The 11,878-nt window shown below is 49.9% G+C and overlaps 1 long non-coding RNA gene across 1 annotated transcript; it reads right to left on the bottom strand.

The window, feature by feature from the left end:
- Positions 1–5,746: 5,746 nt before the first annotated feature.
- On the bottom strand, positions 5,747–10,283 carry LOC144338603 (uncharacterized). The gene is made up of 2 exons (XR_013412852.1): positions 9,931–10,283; positions 5,747–7,786 (listed from the first exon to the last, which is right to left on the bottom strand). It is a non-coding gene; the product is annotated as an uncharacterized LOC144338603 (long non-coding RNA).
- Positions 10,284–11,878: the final 1,595 nt, after the last annotated feature.

Raw genomic sequence — 11,878 nt, 5'->3', positions numbered from 1 at the left:
TCACACACAGAAAAGTAGGTTACAAAACAAAAAAAACAAATATTAACTCTAATCCCACCATGAACATGTTGATACACTTACTTCTTTACCTTTCGTCTTTTTGGTACGAGTGGCTTTGTTTTAACGTACTGGAACTCATAATGCTGGTAGGATTTTAAAGCGTATTTCACTTAACATTGTGCTGTGGGCATGTTACATGCTGTTCTATCATCCTTGGCCACTTGATTTTGAGTGATTTCATAATGTTCCATGGAGTGGGATTCTATGACTTAGCTACATCTGTCCAGGTTCAGTTAAGAAAACAGAGGAGCCACTCCAGGTATTCAAGCAGGAGGGTTTTCATGCAGGAAATCTGGGGCTAAAATAACTGTTGGAGGAGCTGAGTGGGGAAAGGTCAGGGAGACCACCACCCCTCTTGGCTTCCTGCAGCAGGGAAGTGGGTGGTTTGTGGGGGCCCTCTGGGAAGCCCCTGCAGACCTCACATTGACTGTCTGCCAGCAGCTTCTGCTGAGGGCGGAGCCTCCTGCATCTCATGTGGGTGCCTCTCCTGGACAGATGCTAAACCAGGACCATGGAGGAAGGGGCTCCAGGAAAAGCAGCTCCAGGCTTGCCCCTCGAGGGTGCTGAGGAGCATGTGGACAGGATGGCAGCGGAGCCCAGTTGACCACTGCCCCTCCTTCATGTGGCCCATTCTCTACTGTGGGACTTGTTTCCTAATTTTCACTGAATTTCTCTCTCCCATAACACCATCGGGAGTATTTCTCTGGGGGAGTCCTGGTCTCCTTGGTGAGCTTCCATCACTGGAATGCATGCCTCCTTATCATGGAGGATTCCCAGAGGAACCCCTGCTTTCTCTGGTTCTCAGGGAGCCAACATTCTTGTTCCTGGTGTAGGTGGATGCCAAGCAGGTGGGTTCTTAGTGATAGATCCCAGGAACACAAAGAGTGGCATGTCCAAGAACCCAAAAGTGTGAATAGCGCCCTCTCTCCCTTCCTTATTTCCCACATCCATAGAAAGCCCATCTGAGGTCAGAGAAAGGACATCCTTGCATGACAGGCAGCATGGGAGGAGCAGCTGCAGGTTTCTTGGATGCTATTGCCTGGGACCGGCAGTCCCTTCAGCTTGGGATGTTCAGGGTCTCTGCAAACACAGAAAACTCACGTTGCGAATTGCTGCTCCGTGGGCGAATGCAGCAGTCCACAGAAGAGCGTTGTCGGGGCTCTTCATTCCAATGTTTAAGCTCATTGCCAAGAAGGGAGAGAAGGTGAAGTTGTAGGAGAGGAAAAAGGCTGACCAGGGCTAAGCAGGTCTACAGTGCAGGTCGCACGGTGTCCTTCCCACAAGGTGTCTACCATACGGCCTAATCTGACCAGTGGGCAGAAAAGTCTATGAGGGCTGGATAGTCTCAGTATTCACCAGTCTTCAAAGGCTGCACTTTGCTCTGAGAATTAAACCAAAACTCCAGACTCCAAGGCTCTGCATGAACTGGCTCCTGCCTAGCTCCCCCGCCTTGTCTCCTGCCACTTTTCCTGGGATCTAGACGCTCTGGCATGCCCCCAGTTCCTCAGACCCAATGGATTCATTGGTGCTGCCTCCCACAGATGCTCCTGCTTCAGCCTGGACCGTCTTCCACTGGTCACTTCATCGCTGTCCTTGGCACTGTCTGCCAAGTGTCTGCAGTAAGGTGCCTTCTCTGATGACCTTCCCCTCCAGCCCTGTCTCAAGCAGCCTCCACCCCCAGCAATTTCCTCTTTTGCCACCTCTGTGTTTTCTTCGTTCATAAAACGGGTCATCCCTTTGCTTTTCTAACTTCCCTTTGGGTTGTGTGTCTGTTTTCCCCACATGACCATAAGCTGCAAGAAAGCTCAGTTCTTGCTTGTTCTGTTTCTTTTGGACTCTCTAGCTCTCAACCATCCCTGGCTCAGAAAACATCTTTACACAGAAAGGATGGAGCTGTGTTTGCCCCCTAGGCAGCAGCCAGCACAAGATACGCCGTTTGATTCAAGACATAAGAGGTGAAGCATTTGGGATTCTGCTTCCTGGGGTGAGCCTGCTGTGCTCAAGGTTAACAGAATGACTTAGCCACTGGTGTGGATTGAATTGTGTCCCCTCAGGGGAAAAAAAAATATATCATATGTCGAGGTCCTAATTCCCAGTACTTCAAAACGTGACTTTATTTGGAAATAGAGTCATTGCAATGTAATGGGTTAAAAAGAAGTTGTTTTGGAGGAGGGTGAGCCCTGATCCAATATGACCAGTATCTTTATAAAAAGAGGCAATTCAGACACAGACACACACACCTGGAGAACGCCATGTGAACATCGAGGCAGAGATTCGAGCAATGCGTCCACAACTCAGGAGCACCAAGGACTGCCAGCGACCACCCGAGCTGGAGAGAGGCTTGCAACAGAGCCTGCCTCAGAAGGAAACGGCCCCTGCCCACACTTTGATCTTGGACTTCCAGCCTCCAGAACTGTGAGCAATAAACTGTTAATTAACCATCTCCCCGCACCCCCGCTGTTTGTGTTACTTTGTAAGGCAGCCCTTGCAAACTCACAGAACTCTGTTATTCCCGACAACCAGGACCACATCAGCTCAGGGCAGCTCCACTCTGGGTCCGAGGTCAGGACTGGTTATCACAGCGCAGGCCGTATGGAGAGAGGTCAGGACTTCCGTGAGGCAGCACACCGGTGCTGCCCCACCACCTGCCCTACCTTCTTACCCTCTCTACAAACTGGATCCTGTTGCCAGGCTATCTTCCACCTGCCACTCCACAAATGCAGATAATCGAGAGCTCCAAAGCAATCCCAGCCCTAGGTTCCAGAATAGGGGTGAGCAGAAAGGAACGCAGGGCTGGGTCTCTGAGAGGGAGGCAGGGCTCACCCAGAGGGCCAGCCTTGGCACTACGCCAGGTCCTCAGCCCATTTTCATCCATCTGCATTATCTCTGGCATGGAGAGAGACCGGGCTGCCTCCCAGACCATGGACAGAAGCTGCTGACTCCTGTAACCTCGCCCACTTTCTGTGCAAACTGCTAACGACAGCACATTGCCGGCAATCATCCCTGCCGTGCCTGTGGAGGCTGGCCCCCGGCAGATACAGCTTCATCCTGGCTGGAAGTGACCGTCTGGCTTGAGTGGGGCTTCTCTCCAAGCCATAACCCCATTCCAGAAACGTGAGCACATCTCTAAAAGGGGGCCCTGGCAACTGGAGAAGGTGAAGTGAAAAGGAAGAGCAACATTTAGTGCCATGAGGGGTGGATGTGTGAGGAAGGCTTTCCCCAGCTGGGGTGGGGGTGGGCTGGGGGCAGCCAGGGCTGGGGTCTGCAAGTCTCTTTCCAAGTCCTGTTCAGAGGTGGGATCTGGGCAGGATGTCCAGGTGTCGGCAGCAAGGTCAGAGGCCCTGGCTCTCATTCTTTCCAATGTTATGGGAAACCGGCTTCCCAAATGAGCAGGGGTGGAGGTCAAGAGCCACAAGTGCCTTTAACATGAGAAGCAGTGTCGAGGGTGTAATAAACGCTCGTAACATGATCCAGTGCAGCACCCATGTCTTCCTCACCCTAGAAACCCATGTGAGCCTCTCCCAGATGCTTGGCGGGAAGACTGTCACTCCCCCACACACCTGGCCCTCACCTGGGCATATCCTACAGCCCTCTTCTAATTCCACCATCAGACCAGGAGCCACAGGACAATGACAGCCACAATGGTGATAACGGTGATACTCAATCCATCAACAAAAATAGTCAGAGTGCCTAATTACCACCAGACTTCACTCAAAGCCCAGGGATGTAGCAATGGATGGGACAGACACGCTTCCTGTTCTCCCGTAGGTGACATTCTAATAGAACTGAGGATAATATCAATAACAGTTGGCTTTCTGGAGCCCTTGCTGTGTGTGAGGCATTGTATTTATAAGTACTTTAACGGCATGGTCTATTAATTTTCAAAACCACCTTATGAAGTGAGGGGTACAATGATCACCCCCATTTTACAAGTGAGGAAGTTGGCACACAGAAGTTAGGAGATTGGCCCCAGGTTGTACACCAAGGATAGCTGGGAGAGAAAAAGGCTAGGATCCCAATTAATTGTTGGGCTATCATCTCTACCAACTGGTAACAAGTCGTTCTCCTCACAGCGTCTATCCCACCTTCACAGAGAGATGTTGTGGACGTGTTTAGAGAATCAACAGCAGTCCTCGCCCTGACCAAGGGTTTTGGTGTAAGTGCCCGGGGCTGGCACAGCCCCTCCCAAGGGAAGAGGAGCCCACTAGCTTTCCACCCGAGGATCAGGGCGAAGGCCCAGCCTAGCTATAGAACCAGAGAAGGCTGGCATTGGGGTTACAGCAGAGATCCACATTCCGTAAGCATTTCGCACATTCCCTCTGTGGAGCTTCTACAGACATTTGGGCTGATAAACCTGAAAGCTCTAGAAAGCATCTAATTAATGCATCTTCCCAAGTAGAATGTTTTAGTAATTGCTGTTCAAGCAACAGAAAAGTTGAGAAAGCTTTTATTGCAAGTGCTGCAGGGACAGATAGAGATCCACACGGCTGCTTCTCCCAGGCACTGGCTCTTTCTCCCACAACCTATTGACATCCATTAACATTCTTCCAGCTATAAAAAAAAATGCATCTTATTCTAACACTCTCCGTAGGCAGGAAGCTGGGCATTGAATTACCGAGCCTGAGTAATTGCCCGTAGTCATTGTGATGGAAAATGGCAGAAATCACAATGAGTCACAGGGTGTTAGAAAGGCAAGTGTTTGGTGATGATAATTCTGTAAGGATAATTTCATTAATGGAAGTGGGAGACAAGGCGTGTGCCAGTGAATACTGTATATATGTATATACATATCCGCGGACATACATCTAGTGTTTAAAAATGGCTGCATGTAAATGGGTATGTATGTGTCTGTCTTTTTAATGAATGCCCGAGCGCTGAATGGTAAAGCACCATTCAGAAGTGATTTGTGATAATCACACAGGGGAGAAATCCTTTAAGTGAAAGGAAATGGGAACAAGGATATTTCAAGCGTAGATGTAAAAAGCTTCTATTTGATTCGGGGCCACAAAGGATTCAAAAGACATCAAAGCGTTGACAGACTGAATAGTTTCCACCAAAGGAAGAAGTTCCCTGCTCTGGAATTTAGCACATAAGGTAAACCAATCACAAATCCTCGTGCTGGAAAAGGTTATTAAGGGACAACACTGGACGCCGGTAGGACCACAAGAGAATCCCAACTCCTGCTTTGCCCTGCCCAGGCTACCCTCAGGTTAGATCCTTGGCTACCAAAACAGGCTTCTGCTTTGCAAAATGAACAGAGTCGTGTGCTTTGAATGAGGCAACTGCTCCGTGTACCACATCCAATGTGTTGGGATTAAAAAAAAAAATCAGAATGGACATTTACTTAGGACTAAACCTCGTCCACCTGGAAAGTGTCTTCCCCTTCTCCACAGGTGCGCCCCACCTTCCCCCAGCGCTCTGCCCTCTCCTCCCAATCAGCACAAACAACATGGGGTAGGAAATGACAGTGTCCTTTGCAGCATGAGGCTTCAGAATTAGAGTCTGGGCAGCGTTTTCACTGACAACCCTGATAGATACTATGTTTTCGTGGGAGCCAGTCCCAGAGCCCACCCAGCCCAAAAATAGAGAGACGGCTTTCGCATTGATCTCCACCGGTTCCTGTTGTACTCTATGATTTTAAATTGAGGTAAACGTCACATAGCATAAAATTAACAATGAACCTATATATGTTATAAGTTCAGTTTTATTTTAGATTTGGGAGTACATGGGCAGGTTTGTTACATGGGTACATTGTGTGATGCTGAGGTTTGGGGTACAATGGATCCCATCACCCAGGCAGTGAGCTATGTTTTCAGTACTTCCCCCTTCCTTCCTTCCCCGCTTTTGGGCAAAAGTCTAGTATCCAGAATCTATAAGGAACTTAAACAAATCAACAGGCAAAAAGCAAATAATCTCATTAAAAGGTGGGCAAAGGATATGAACAGACACTTCTCCAATAAGATGTACAGTGAACCATTTTAAAACATACAATTTGGTGGCATTTCATGCATTCTTTGTGTTGTGTAACCATCAACTCTGTCTTGTTCTTTTTTTTTTGAGACGGAGTCTCGCTGTCACCTAGGCTGGAGTGCAATGGTGTGATCTTGGTTCGCTGCAAACTCTGCCTCCAAGGTTCAAGTGATTCTCCTGCCTCAGCCTGCTGAGTAGCTGGGATTACAGTCATGTGCCACCACGCCCAACTAACTTTTGTATTTTTGGTCAGGCTGGTCTTGAACTCCTGACCCCAGGTGATCCACCCACCTCGGCCTCCCAAAGTGATGGGATTACAGGCGTGAGCCACCCCGCCCAGCCAACTCTGTCTTGTTCTAAGACATTAGTGTCATCCCAAAAGGAAACTGTGCACCCATTAAGCAAAATCACTCCCAACTCCCAGCCCCCATGGCCACCAACCTGCTTTTGTCTCTGCAGCTTTACTTATTCTGCATGTGTCATGTAAGTGAAATCGTGCAATACGTGAACGTTTCCGTTTGACTGCTGTCAGTTGGCAGCGTGTTTTCAAGGTTCGCCCGTGTTATAGCAGGTGTAGCACTTCATTCATTCTGTGGCTGAACAACACTCTATTGTACGGTGTGGATAGACCGCACTTTGATTCTCCATCCTGCCATTTATAGACACTCGGGTTGCTTCCACATTTTGGCTACTCTGAGTGATGCACTGTGAATGTGGGCAGACAATGTATCTGAATCCCTGCTGTCCATTCTCCCAGGTGCGTCCCAGAAGTAGAATTGTTGGATTGTACAGTCACTCCATGTTCGACTTTTAAGGAAACTGAGCAGAACTTGGACCCTTGCCTGCCCACTGGGTTTATTAGTGGTTTCTCTGTTCCCATCTCCCATCCTGGTTCTGGCATACTCCAAATGTCCCTTGCACTCCCTTCCACGGCCACACACTAAATTCAGGAAACATCTCAATGGCCGCATCTGGCCACAGGGCATGCACCCATTGGCCCCAGCTCAGACTGTCTCTCTGGGATCTCAGGTTCGTGCAGTGTGAACACATGGCCAAGAGAGGGCAGGCAGAGGCACCAGACCGCCGCTTGGTGCTGGTGAGCTGGTCCTCGCTGGATCAGCTGCCCATTCTGCTGGGCCCAGGCATCCTTATCCCCTTTAACAGGGAGGACTGAGGGAGACACAGCTGAGTAAAAACCACTCATCCGCCATCTAGACACTGAGGTCATTGGAATGATGGCCACATGACAAGGCTTTTCAGGTCCTTCTGTGTCTCAGCAGCTTCTGGAGGTGCCAGCTGAACTAACGCCCAGCCTAGAAAAGAGAGCCCCAAGCTCTGGTCCCGATAATCCACCCACCTTTCCTAGTCCCGACCTACAGGCTCCTGACCCTGGGTCCTGCTCTGTCCTGAGGTTCCAACTGCCCCGTGCAGGAGCCTGGGACTCTGAGCCTTTTCTAGATTCCTCTTCAAGCCGAGGACCAGATCACCAGAGCCCTGAGTCACCCGGACCTCCCCAGCATTTTGTGTGGAAGGAATCTTTGGCTCCAGCACCAAGCAAAACAGTTGATTAAAACGTGTATTTTCCTGTGAGGGAAGAGAAAGGAGAGTCTTCGGTTTCTCCTACGTGATACCCTGACTGCGGCTCCTGTCCCCGCCGTGCCTGCTCCGATGTGTCTCTGCTGTGGGTTGTTACCACGGCCCCCTGCCCATCTGCAGCAAGTAAGGTTATTTCCTTGCATTTGTGCAAGGCAACCAACTTCAAGGAGGAAAGAAATGAGAGATGATAACAGATTAGCAATTTGCAAATTATCCTAAGGAAAAATGTCCTATTAAGAAAAAAATGATGAGCACGTGCTATTGAAGGGGGGTGGGGGACCATGGCTGGGGAGAAGAATGGACTCTAGCTCGCTGAAATTACAGTATTGTCCCGTCTCCAACTAATAGGCTCTGTTCCCTGACAATACACTAAAGATATCGTTTATTAAGCCCATTATCCTGCAGACCGCAGTTAGTCACTTCTCAAACATTGCCACATTTATGAAAGACAGTTACAGTCATTTGCAAGATAATTACCATTTTAATCCCAAACCAGCCCGCAGGAGCAAATTGCTTTATAAGTAACCAGGTTTTCAGCATGTCATGACAGAATGCTGTGCAGGCCCTCAGACACTCCGGGCTTGTTTTGCGGTTTTCTACAGTGTGGGGAAACCTGCCCTCCCGGGACTGGGTAGAAATGGGGGATAGCCTCCTGTTCTGCGCCTGAGGGTGGACACTCATAGTGTCATGCTTCCATATGTCTGCTTCCAGCTCTCATTAACACAGACGGGAGAGAGAGAAAGGGAGGGAAGGAAAGAGTGAGGAAGAAAGAGGAGAAACAAGAAGAGAGAGAGGCAGGGAGAGAGAAAAAGAGAAATGAAAGAAGGGAAGGAGCCAGAGGGAGAGAGAGGAAAAGAGACAGAGAGAGAGGAAGGGAGGGAGGGAGACAGAGGAAGGGAGGGAGAGAGGGGGAAGGAACAGAGAGAGAGGAAAGCTCTCATTAACACAGAGGAGGAAGAGAGAAAGAAAAGCAAAGATGAGAACAGGGAGGGAGGGAAGGAAACAGATAACAGAATTACCCTGCTTGAAGCTGGCCTAAAACAGAATCAGGACATAAGAAAGGGACGTTGCCAGAAGCAATAAGACCCCTGAAAAAAAAGGTGAGGACATTGGTATCAAGACTGTTTGACACATCCATAACTTCAGCCCCAAATGCAGAACCTTCCTTGAAAAATGGGAGGACCTTTGTATCTGATGAAACAGCTACAGTCAGTATATTGCAAGGAGCCATCCTTTTGGGGAAGGAGAAAGTGATCTGGAACTGAAGAGGGTCAGAAGCCCCTGAGCAGGGGAAGAAACGGGGCAGGGAGGGGCTGAGCAGGGGTTACTGGGAGCCACATGAAAGTTGGACGAGCAGATGAGATCAGACCGGGTGGCATCAAGGCCCCTGCTGTGGGGATATGTCAGGCAGCGCTTTACCTCGGCAAAACTAAGGCAGGGCCACCATTACCTGGGCACCTGTCACAAGGTACAGAAAGGACAGGTGTGGGAATGCATTATCGTGAGTGGTCATGAAGAATGTAAGGGCAAGAGCTGGCAGCCAGTCACTTCCTGACTGGGAGATAATTGGAACTGCGAGAATCCAACCCACCCATCCATTGTTTTAATTTCCTCTGAAATAATCCCACGGAATGAGCATCCAACTTTAGTCACCTTGACCTGACGGTGCCTGAAATTATCTGAATGTGGGGAGAAAACAGACCAGTCCCAGGATAGGAGGAGGAAAAACAAGAGGGGCAGGGGATCTGCTGAGGCCGAGCCACGAGGTGTGTCCCGGAGCACAGGGTGGAGGCGGTCACCTGGGGACAGTGGTGATTCTGGCCAAGGCGGCTTCCCAGGAGCGGTTGGAGAGAGGTGGAAAGCCAAACCCAAGTCAGCCAGGGGCTAAACCCTGGGTGAAGATCACAGTGAGTGTAGAGCCAGCCCTTCCCAGCTCAGACGTCTTCTTCTGGAGATGCAGAGTTGGGAACAGAGAAAAGGGAAGTGCAGGTCCCCTCATCTCCCTCACTGCAGCTAGCAATCCTGTTTCAGAATCTGCAGATTTTCAGCTTCATCCCTTCCTTGAAAACCATGTCTTCTCTGGAGCTCCCTATCTCTGTTCAAGGGGCCGGTCCTTCACGCACACAACCTGCACACCATGGTCTCCTCATTCCTCTCACCTCCTACTTCATCTCTCTGAGGCCCCCTCCCCCTCAAAGCTTTTATCACACTTCCCCCTAAGCATCTGACGCCCACCTGGCTCTCCACTCTCAGCGCTGACTGTTTCTGCTCCCTGTTCTGTCTAACACATCACCCCAAATTTACCTGCTGGCATGAAGGCTGGCTCAGAGGGCTGGCAGGTGGAGCTTGGCTTCTGTTTCCCTGCAGGCAGCCTCTCGCCCTCCCGGGTCTCTCTCCTCCAGGCGGCCTCTCACCCTCCCAGGTCTCATCTCCTCCAGGCAGCCTCTCACCCTCCCGGGTCTCATCTCCTCCAGGCGGCCTCTCGCCCTCCCGGGTGTCTCTCCTCCAGCAGCATGGCCTAGACTTCTTCCTGTGGCCATTGAACTCCCAGAGGCAGAGACAACAGGAAAGCAAGCCGCCCCTAAGACGGAAGTGGCAGTTTGTACAACTTCACTTCAGAAGGGTCTGCTGTGCACTGTGGTCTCACACACCAACCTGGAGCTACAGCAGAGAGGACTGCACACAGCGGTGAACGCCAGGCGAGAAGGGGGTTATTAGTTCATTGGGGGACCTTTTTGGAGGCCAGCCACGGCACTTCCTGATTCTCAATGTAGGTGGTATGAACTTGTACCACAGCTCTGAAGAAGCAGGGGCTGAGACGTCCTCATTTTGTACCTTCCAAGATTCCTAGTGTGAGGTCAGAGGCCAAGTAGAAGCTCAGCAAACACTTGTTGGAATATAGAGTTTTGGATTCCGTGTGAGCAAAACTCACCAGGGGTCTAACGTGCCTGATGCAGGTCCCCACCGTCCCCCAACACCTGTTGATGATCCTGTCTTAAGGTATTTTCTGCCCATTCCTTCCTTCTTTCCTCTCCCCGCAGGTGTTACGAAGATGAAAGTAGACGACAGCTGGCAGAGATTGTATTGACACACTCAAGGTCATGGACTGTCCTCTCATTTGAGCATTATTTACCCAACACAAACAGACAGACACCAAGATAAGGCCATGATAATGTAACGGGGGACCTACAAGGACTCTGTCTTTTCTTCTCTGAATAATTCCTGCCTCCCTACCCAGGCTGCTGTTCCCTCCCACACCACATTTCCAATAACAGGCTGAGGTTATTGCTAGCTTTTCAGTTTTAATACAAATATGAAAGGGAATCAATGAAACTGATATTGTAAGACAATATATTTCCCATCAGACAATTACAGGGGGATTTTTCATTCAGATTTTCACCATTCAAAATGAAACGCAGAGATTATTTTTTCAGAGGCACATCCTGAAACTCCAATCTCTCTGTCAGTAATGCAGCTCCTGAGGCTGTGTTGTAAAGGGACTTGCTAAAGTAGACTTCTTGACATTAATATAGCAACATGTCAAATAAAAACTCAGACTAAAAGAGATGAACTTCCCCTTAATATACCGTGATCGCTGCCGCGAGTCTGAGGGGGGCTCCTGAGTGGCTTGGGATTCCTCTGCTTGGGATTTCTCTCTACTGACAGCAACATGTCAGAGTTCATTAATGCAGGATCAGGACCAGAGGCAAATATTTTGAACGTGGAACAAAAAGAAGCTGCCAGGAAAACATAGATTTCCCTGCAACCCCGACACTGCACCCATCTGCAGCTGTGAAAAATGGTGCACAGTTCCCTCCACCTGAGCTGCTGCTGCATCTACCTGAGCAGTCAGAAAGCTCTCAGAAGACACAGTCACTGCATGTGGGTCCCCCGGCCTGCAGAGGCCTGGCACATAGTGGGCAAACGCAGCTGCACCCCGACCTTGCACGCTTTCCTGTGGTTTTGTTTTACACCATCTGTTTTCAGCCTGCTCCTGCATTCTGGGCTGAAATGACTGAGTTTGGTTCCCCAAGCTCAGCTGATGTCTGCAGGCTCCAGGGTCTCTGAGTTGGGTCTGGAGATCCAGGAAACCCTGAACACTGGATGACTGTTTTGCCTGTGTGATCTTTCTACCAGGAAGAGGTGTCTCCACTCACCCCGCTCGCCCTCCGGCTCTGCTCTCTGCTTTCGCACTCGTCCCTAGAGATATAAACCCAGACACTGCCCCGCTTGGCCACAGGCAGCTGACTGG

The sequence above is a fragment of the Macaca mulatta genome, chromosome 1 (genome assembly GCF_049350105.2).
Source record: "Macaca mulatta isolate MMU2019108-1 chromosome 1, T2T-MMU8v2.0, whole genome shotgun sequence".
NCBI lineage: Eukaryota > Metazoa > Chordata > Mammalia > Primates > Cercopithecidae > Macaca > Macaca mulatta.
Note: the sequence above shows the minus strand (reverse complement) of the source record. Positions and strands in the feature narration are given on the sequence as shown.